The following is an 8,714-nucleotide window of genomic DNA, read 5'->3' as shown; positions in this document are numbered from 1 at the left end:
TCTCTACGTGTATGGTCTTCATTCCCCCCCCATCCCCTCTCTCAATGGACTATATAACGTGTCACCGTTTTAAATCCTGGTTTGAGTCTCAAACATCGAAGTATATTACAGTAAGTTTTCTTGCCCTCTGATTCCATTACGCATATTACAATAGACACAGACTCGTGAAATTTAAATAATTTTCTGTGAACTCAGCCAGCAAAGCCTCTTTTATCCACTCTTCCTGATAACTGGTATTTATGCAAGAGCCAAGTGGATCAAAATGCTGTCTTCCGTAGTACAGCACCTTTGTGAAAGGTCAGGTCTGTTTGACTTGGGAGGGTGTTGCTTGACCCACTCTCCTGGAGTATTGGTTGATATTTAACAGTCAAGGTAAATACCGAGCTCACATGCGTCCTCAAATTTTCTTAATCTTCTTTCCATGTTAGATGTAATAAAATGTTAATTTAGGGGCACGACTTTGATCTCTGAAATAATCTTTACTGATCATTAAGAAAGCTTTGAGTATCCTTTAATACAGAAAAACAAACCGTGTTTCAAAAAAAAAAAAGGCCTAACCCTTTAAGCACTCCCCGTCTTGCCTGCACCCCAAAGCTTCTCTTGAGGGTCAGCATCATCAGTTGGACTCTCCTCAGGTCATCTCGCCCCCAGTCCCCTACAGTTCTTACCACCTCCAGCAGAGTGCCCAAGACCAAACATGCTTTATAAGTGGATTGGTTCAGTTACAGAAATCTTAAACACCTTGTTCTTGACTGAAGCTTGACACTAGCCTGGTGAGAATGGCCATGACCCAGTTTCTGTCCTTGATCTTACATTATGGTGGAGCACAGAACTTTCAAGCATGGTAGTTTAACCTATTTTCTCATTCCGAAGTAGAGGTATGGCCCATGTGTTAAATACTCCTTAGGGAGCCTGTTTCAAGTTGACCTGATTGCCAAAATGGTTACTGATTTTCATTTCAATTAGTAGGTCAGGTATTTTAAAGCTACAAGCTCTATGTGGCCAACACTTGGCTTTGATAAATATATGTAGACATTAAAACTTCTTATTTGAAATGCCTTTCACAGGAAGGGCTTTAGGGAAAGCACATATTCAATTTACAACTGTCTTGTGAAAGGTTTTGTCCCCACTGTATAGATAAGGAAGCTGAGGAACAAGAGTTGTGGACCTCTGGAATTCATGCAGCTTGAAAGAAAGCCACAGGATGGCTTCTGCCCAAGACTTCTAATTCAGAGTTCTGACTGCTCTCTTGGACTTGAGCAGTGCCATGCAGCCAAGGCTCCAGGCAACTTTGACAAGCCACACAATCTTTTGAGGCTCAAGTCCCTCATTTTGTAAGGATTTGGAATATAAGTGTTAATTCAACTCAAAGTACTCTGTAAGGCATCCTCCGGTCTGGGAAGGGGTGTAGGGAAGTATGGGTACAATGTGTGATAAATAGGGTTCTCAGGACGTAAGAGGGAGCTATAAATTACATGTTGCATAAAGCTGGGAGGCTTCTCTACGCGTGATCTCAATGGTTTACTTCCAGTTCTGCACGCTCTTATGTTTTAAAACTTGACAAGATAAAATTTACGGAATAAAATGGGTTCATTTCAGATTTACTGCAGGGGAAACTGGAGTCCAGAGAAATAAAATGGCTTTTCCAGATTAACACTGCAAAGACAGTGATACAACTTAGACTAACATTCAGTTCCCCTAAATCCTTGTTCATGGTTTTTTTCACTGTGCCACACTCTTAGGATTGAAATGAAAACAAAAACATACGGGACACATCCCATTCTGGGGACACTTTCAATGCTTTTAATGTTTTTCACCTAGAGTTGAAGGAATTATACTTGGAAAAGGATGTTTAAATTTATTGGGGTTATTGCTTCAGATTTTCAGTAAATCCTCACACCCTGCTCGAAAGTGCATTTGTTTGAGTTGGAGGAAAGGGTTGGTAGGATTCTTGATAATGGAGCTATTGTCCGGTAAATACTTGGCCGTCTTAAATCACTTGAGATGTGGGAGCCTAGGATGCCTGTTGGCTCTTTAAACTAGTTCCAACTGTCAGGCCCAGCACACCCTCCTCTTAAACGCCCTTCAGGCTGTCTGCCATTCGGACTGAGAGTCCTCCATTCTCCGTTGTCTGTTCTCTGTTCTCCGCAGATGCTCCAACTATCTGGCAAGCACAAACACCGATTCACAGCTGGGTGGGAACTAACACATCTTCCATTATAAAATCCAGTTGTTAGGCTAATGAAAACCATTTCAAATACCTACCGTGTTCTGGGCACTTTAGGTGCATGGTCTGAATCTTTACAGCAACCCTGGAAGGTAGGAATGAAAATCTTTTTAACAGATAAGGACATCAGGTATTGGGTGGGATTGAGGTACATAGCTAGTAAGAGGTAATGCTGAGATAAAAACGGGCTGTCCCAATTCAAGGCTCTTTCCACTGCACCATGGGTTTTTTGATCCCCACCTGGAAAAAAGGAGTCCTAGAAAAGTTATAACAATAGCTAGGCCCTCTCTGCCCATCTAGTCTCTATCCTTTCTTCTCCAACCTATAGGACAGTCTACCCAAATCAAATCCTTCAAAGCCTAATGAAATGCTGTCTCTTATGAAACCTCTGATCTGGCTGGAAGCCACCTGCTGGCTGGGTGACTTTGGGTCAGTCCTTGTGTTGTTATTTCTAAGTTGCTGTGCACATCTCCACTGGACCATAGGCCCCTACGGTGCCTAGCAAAACAAGGGCTTCAAAAGGTTGGATGAGCTAAAGAATGAAGGAATCCACTATCAAGTTCATTTTCCCAAAATACAACTCCCATGCCATTCTGAAGGGCAGGGACTGTACCAGGAAGAGGAGGGGAAATAACATTTGCCGACTGCCTTTTGTGGGTGACTTAGCAGTTACCCTGCAAAGCGGGGCTTTACATACAGTTTAAAATTCAAAGCTGACAATCCGTGAGGAAGGTTAGCTCCAATTGAGAGGCTCAGAGAGGAAAAGTGACTCTTGGTCGCATGGCTGGGAAGTAGCAGAGCATGTCTCTCTGCAGGGCTCCAAGGTCCTTGTTTTCATGAACATGTTGCCTTCAGGCAGAGGCTGGAAGCCTGACGTTGCAGGTCATGATGGGACCTCTTTCCTCACCAGCTCGACTTCTCTCGGTTACCTTCTTCATGTCTGCCTCTTTGGCCAGATCAGTCTTTTTTGCTGCCTCACTCCTACCCCCAGGCCTATCCAGGACACGGACCGTCATGTATTTCTTCCTCTTAATCCTTGGCTCTCTTTCTACCAGACGGTAGATGCTACAGCTCCAGTAGTATGACTCAATAGGTGGAACTAAGCACCGCCAGTTGAAATCTCTCCAGCTGGATCCAACTTGTTCAAGCCTGCTCTCTCACTTTGGCTCCAGCCATTACTTTTCCCTCTGGAATGGCTTTCTTCTGGAGGTCTATTCAAATCCTATCTATGAAATCCCACCTTCTCCCTGCCGGCTACTGTGAGCCCCTCCGTGGGCTCCTGTATTGCGGGTCTGTACCACACAATGGCATTTACCACTTAGTCTTCACCCATTCAACAAACAAGCTGAGCTCCTACTATATGGTAGGCATGGGGCAGGTGCTTGGGGATACCTTGGTGAGTTAACTGTCCTCGTGGGGCTAACATTCCAGTGGGGGAGCTGCAATAAATATATAAAATAAAAAAGTAACTATGAAAATGTCACTTAGGTTCTTCTCCAGGGCTTAGCACAGAGCTTGCAATAAAAATTTGTTGAATTTAAGAATAATTGAGTGACTTGAGGCCAGAATTTCTTTAAAAGAAATGACCAAAAAGGAATCTTTTATTTTCCCACCCAAATCTACTACTGGTGAGCCATATGAGAAGCTGAGGGCCGTGAAGCCTTGGGCTTGGTTCCGACGACACTTGGAAACTGGTGGTGTGACCTTGAGCAAGTCCTAGCCTCTCAGCAGCCTCTAAAAAGGAGGCAGGTGCTTTTGGGGGGTCGCTGGGCACCTCTCCATTTCTGATGTTCTGTGATTCTGTCTTTTTTTCAACTGTTCTGGGATGGTCCCCATCCTCTTCCTGGCCTTTTTTCCTGCACTCCCCCCTTTTCCTTCCGCCCTTCACATTTGTCCCTTCTGCATCCGCCCTCCACCCCCCCCTTCACTTTCCTGGCCACCCCCTAGTTCCACCGAGATGGTTACCATGGCAACCATCTCCTGGAAGTGATATCACTCATCTCCTAGGCAACCGTTTCCAGGGCAGTGACATCATTCGGTCACCATGGCAACCCTCCCAAGAGGACAGTTCTGCCGTGAAATGGGCAAAATTCCTTATGTATTTCTGTGGTTAGGGGCAATGTAGAGGGAATGTTAAAAAGAAATATCTCAGGAGCAAGAAGGAAAAGCTTTGGGCTTGTAGGGGAAAAGTGGAAAACCAACGTGGGGCTGGGAGCGAGAAGCTCTAGGGTGAACCCCTTCTCCTTTCCAATAACCAGGGTGACCATGTATCATCAAACTAGGACACTTGAGAGTAAACCAGGGTCCATTATTATTACACTGGGACAACAGGTGAAAACTGGGCCTCTCCAAGCCACCCAGGACATGGGGGCCCCGCCTATAATCGGATAAGTGCCTGGCCTTGCTCCCTCACCTATGACTCATCCAATAAGCATGGATTCAACTCTTCTATGTGTGGGCACCAGGATACCACAGTAAGCAAAACCTGCCTGGGTCTCTGTCCTAATGGAGGGGCCAAGGGTAATTCTGCAGTTACCCAATGAATGCTGAGGGGTAGACCATGTCCAGTGCTTGGAAGGGAAGGCACGGAATGCCAGGGGCTTGTTTAACGAAGACACAAGAAGCAGCCTGGGTAGGAGAGGAGTTAACTGAAGGGGGTGGGGTGGAGTGGGAGAAGAAGTCTGTTTTGACAGAGGGAACAGCATTTGCCAAGGGAGTATGCAGAGTACTGGGAGCTGAAATGAGGCCAAGTAGAGAGCAGGAGAAAGCCACGTGCGAATGAGGGTGGAAAGGGCGGCAGGGTCTAAGTCTCACAGGGCCTCGGAGGCCAGAGCACTAGGAAACGCCATGGGAATGTTTAGAGCAGCAGGAGACATGATTCTGTTTGTATTTTTAAAAATTTGTCCTGGCTGTGGCGTGTGGCAGAATGGGAGAGCAGTTTGTCAGGAGAGAGACTGGGTGATGGGGACTTGGGTGGTGGCAATGAGATGGAGGGACATGGTGGATATATTTGGGAGGTGGAGCTGACAGGATTTGCTGAAGGACTAGATATGGGGTAAGGGTAAGGAAGACTCAGGATGACATTGGGGATGGCATGAGTGACTTGAGGTAGAAGAGTGACTGCTATTCTCTCAGATGAGGAAGCAGAGCAGGACTGGGACTAAGGGAGGCAAGAGAGATGCCCGAAATGCAACATTTAAAGAGGCATGCACTCTTGGAGATGGTCTTTAAAAGGAGTGCCTCCTTAAATGCTTTGTTCTGGGAGTTTTGTTTCATTTTGTTTTGTTTTAGAGGGTGGGGGACTATGTCTATTGAGCAGTAATAACGACGATCTCTTGTGTTTAAAACATGGGGTCTTCACTTTTGCCAACCCCCTAATAAAAGTGGAGAGAACAGGTGGCAGGCCTGAACCCTCAGTACCAATACATGCCAGCTGCTTTCCTGTCCCCACAGGAGTCCTGTGAGGGAGCTCTTCAATGGCCTATGTCACAGATGAGGAAACGTAGGCTCAGAAAGGTTCTAGAACTTGCCAAAGGCCTTATAGTTTGCAAGTGGCCACACCAGGCCTCAGACATGGGCTTGCTGACTCCTGAGCCCACCCTCTTCCCACTAGACCACACTTTACCAGCCTCCCCAGTTTCTTGGTGAAAAGGGGGAAGGGAAGCCTGGTGCTTTCAGGCTGGCTACCTCCTTGATCTTCATCATCATCATTTGTAAGGACCAAACAGAGGGGCTGAGGAGGGATACGACCTTCAGCTCCATCAAAGCCACTTTCTCTACACCACAGCTGTTCTCAGCTGACTTTCAAGTCCCAGCTGGTCTTAGCAAGAGGAGGAACAGGTGGGAGGCTGAGAACACGCCACTGCACCTCAGCTTCCTCCTCTGTAAAATGGGGATAATGATAATATTAGCGTCTGTCCCATAGGTTTGTGATGAAGTGAAATGAGATGAGTGAAGTGCTTGGCACGGTGCTCCGATGCAGACTACGATCAGTGAAGGTCAGGGACTGTTAGAATTAGGGCGGGAGGGCGGGAGGTGTAGGTGTGCACATGACACACACATAGCCTGTGGGATGGGGGCGGGAGAGGCAGGGTACAGGGACATGTGGACCAGCTGGTTGCTGAAGGAGAAGCCTCCTCCTCACCAGCTGGCTCCTGGGGAGGCAGCGTGGTATGTACTCCTCATTCCTAATCCTACACTTGCTGCAAGGGGAGGATGAGCCTGGCCTCCCTTGAGAAAAGGGGACTGTAGAGGAAGCCTGGAAACAAGCAGGTTGCTTCTGTGAGGCCTAAAGCCTAGGTACAGGGGTGGTGGAAGGAACTAAGAGGCCTGCACCTGGGCCCTCTGTCCCCGTCGGCCTCCTAGCCCTACTCTCAGCCCTACGCTCAATCATGGTTTTGCTATAACCTGTACTACAGGATCCTGAAAGGTACAAATCATCCTGAGCTTAAAAAGGAGTGCACAAGCACAAGGACTGGGCCCTGGGATTCCAGCACGTGCATGCACACTCAAACACACACACCTCACATCCTCTATGTATTTGTCAGGGTTCAGCCAGAGTACCAGTGGGAGATGCACACTGAGGTTTTTTTCTTTTCTTTTCTTTTTTTTTTTGCAAGGAGTTGACTTATGATTGTGGGGTTGGCTAGGCAAGTCCAAAATCATCAGGCGCAGGCTGGAACTCTTACCAAGGGTCAGAGCTGCTGTCCACAGGCAGAATTTCTTCTTCCTCAGAGAAACCTCATCTCTGATCTTAAGGCCTTTCAACCATTGAATCAGGCCTACCCAGATTATCTAGGATAATCTCCCTTAAAGTCAATTAAAAACAGACTAATTACATCTACAAAATACCATCACCAGCAATATCTAGATTAGTGTTTGACTGAATAACTGGGGACTGTAATTTAGCCAACTTGACAAGAGACCATCACACTCACGAAGCAGCCAGACATGGTTTTGGTGGCCTGTGGAATGTTGCTTTACATTTATTAATGTGGCTATTTACTGAGAGCACTTACTACATGCCAGGCACTGTACTAAGTGATTTCCATGCAGCATCTCAGCTAATCCTAAAAATATCTTCAAAACAAAAAAGAAGTAGGTGCCCTTCTACGGGTAAGGAGACAGCCTCAGAGGGGTGAGGAGACTCCCACAGTCACAGGGTCTGGAAGGCAGGTCTGAGTCAATCTGTGCTCTGAACCGTCACTTCCTATGGTCTCTGCCTGTTAGCCTCTCCTCTCTCTGCCTCGTACCCTCTTTTCCTGCGGCAGAAAAGTCAGAGTTCAAATCACTGCGTGATGTGAGCATGTTCCTGCCCCTCTGGACCTCAGTTCTCTACTTTTTGAGGTGGCTCCATCGTTTCCGGCCTTTCTGTCTTTAGGGCGGAAGGGAGGGTCCATTCTGGGACCACTTTCTTGGGCCTTTGCTGCCACCTAGGGGGCTCGCCAGTGTTCATCACGCTCCAGACTGGTCCTCTGGAAGGCAGGTAAGTTTGCAGGTGAGCAGCTGAGGTCCAGCTGTGTGGGGGCGGAGGTAAAGAGCATGTAGTGTGAGGGGCAATTCTGGGCTCAGAAACACAAACAAATTCCAATGCAAATTCAACCGGCTCTTTCAGGCATCCCAGACCCCTGCAGAGTCATCAAGTATTTCTTGGGTTCCAGGGTGGTGAGCTTCCCACCCCTGCCGTGCTCTGTCACCGACCTAGCCCCCGAAGGGTTCCGCTGTTTCTCGTTCCATCCGGATCTTGGAGCCGTCGGGCTGCCAGGCTGGCAGGAAGTCTAAGGGGAAGCGGGAACTTCTCTCACCTCATCAGTTCACTGGACAGGTCCGCAGTGCGGCTCGAGCTCCTGAGGGAAGCCACGCACTCCGACTGGAGAGCAGGCGGAGGCCTAGGGGGCGAAGAGGGGAGGCGGGAAAGAGGGGCGAAATTGGGAAAGGAAGGTACTGGAGAGCCCCGCCCACTCCTTCCTTCCCCGCTCCGCCCCTTCCCTCCCGGCTCCTGACTCCGCACCTAACCACGCCCACCAAGCCACGCCGAGTCCCTAGACCCCTCCCCACCCTCGCCCTAGGCCCCATCCCCTGCCCAGCCCCACAGCTCTGCCCACGGCCCTGGTTTCCGGACGCCGCCACTAGGTGGCGCCGTCGGCCGCGCAGGAGCCTCTAACTCTGTCCGTGGAAAGAGCCGCGGTCGTCCAGTTTCGTGCGCTTTATTTAGTTCGGGAACGTGTTCGTAATGCGACAGGCGGCTCGGTGAGTGGGCATGAAGTGAGCGGGAGGCGGAGAGGCTGGAAGCCCGCGGCGGCACTTTCAGCAGCCAACCCGCCAGTCACTCTAGCCAGCCGGCATCAGTACAGCCAACCTGTCAGTCAATCCCGTCAGCCTGTCCATCCCGTCAGCCACCCAGTCAGCTAGTACAACCAACCTGTCAGTCAATCACGTCAGCCAGCCTGTCCGTCAATCCTGTCATTCTATCAGCAGGTAGTCAAAT

General features: G+C 48.6%; 1 long non-coding RNA gene across 2 annotated transcripts; it reads right to left on the bottom strand.

Moving 5' to 3' along the window:
* Positions 1 to 7,178: 7,178 nt before the first annotated feature.
* LOC105308337 lies at positions 7,179 to 8,184 on the bottom strand. 2 transcript variants are annotated; one of them, XR_002777999.1, is made up of 2 exons: positions 7,928 to 8,184; positions 7,179 to 7,743 (listed from the first exon to the last, which is right to left on the bottom strand). It is a non-coding gene; the product is annotated as an uncharacterized LOC105308337 (long non-coding RNA). The 2 variants fall into 2 exon arrangements; XR_897289.2 differs by having other exon boundaries at positions 8,032 to 8,184.
* Between the last annotated feature and the right edge of the window lie 530 nt (positions 8,185 to 8,714).

The sequence above is a fragment of the Pteropus vampyrus genome, unplaced genomic scaffold (assembly GCF_000151845.1).
Source record: "Pteropus vampyrus isolate Shadow unplaced genomic scaffold, Pvam_2.0 Scaffold568, whole genome shotgun sequence".
In the NCBI taxonomy this organism is placed as follows: domain Eukaryota; kingdom Metazoa; phylum Chordata; class Mammalia; order Chiroptera; family Pteropodidae; genus Pteropus; species Pteropus vampyrus.
The sequence above is the reverse complement of the archived record's forward strand: the minus strand, read 5'-3'. Positions and strand labels throughout refer to the sequence as shown.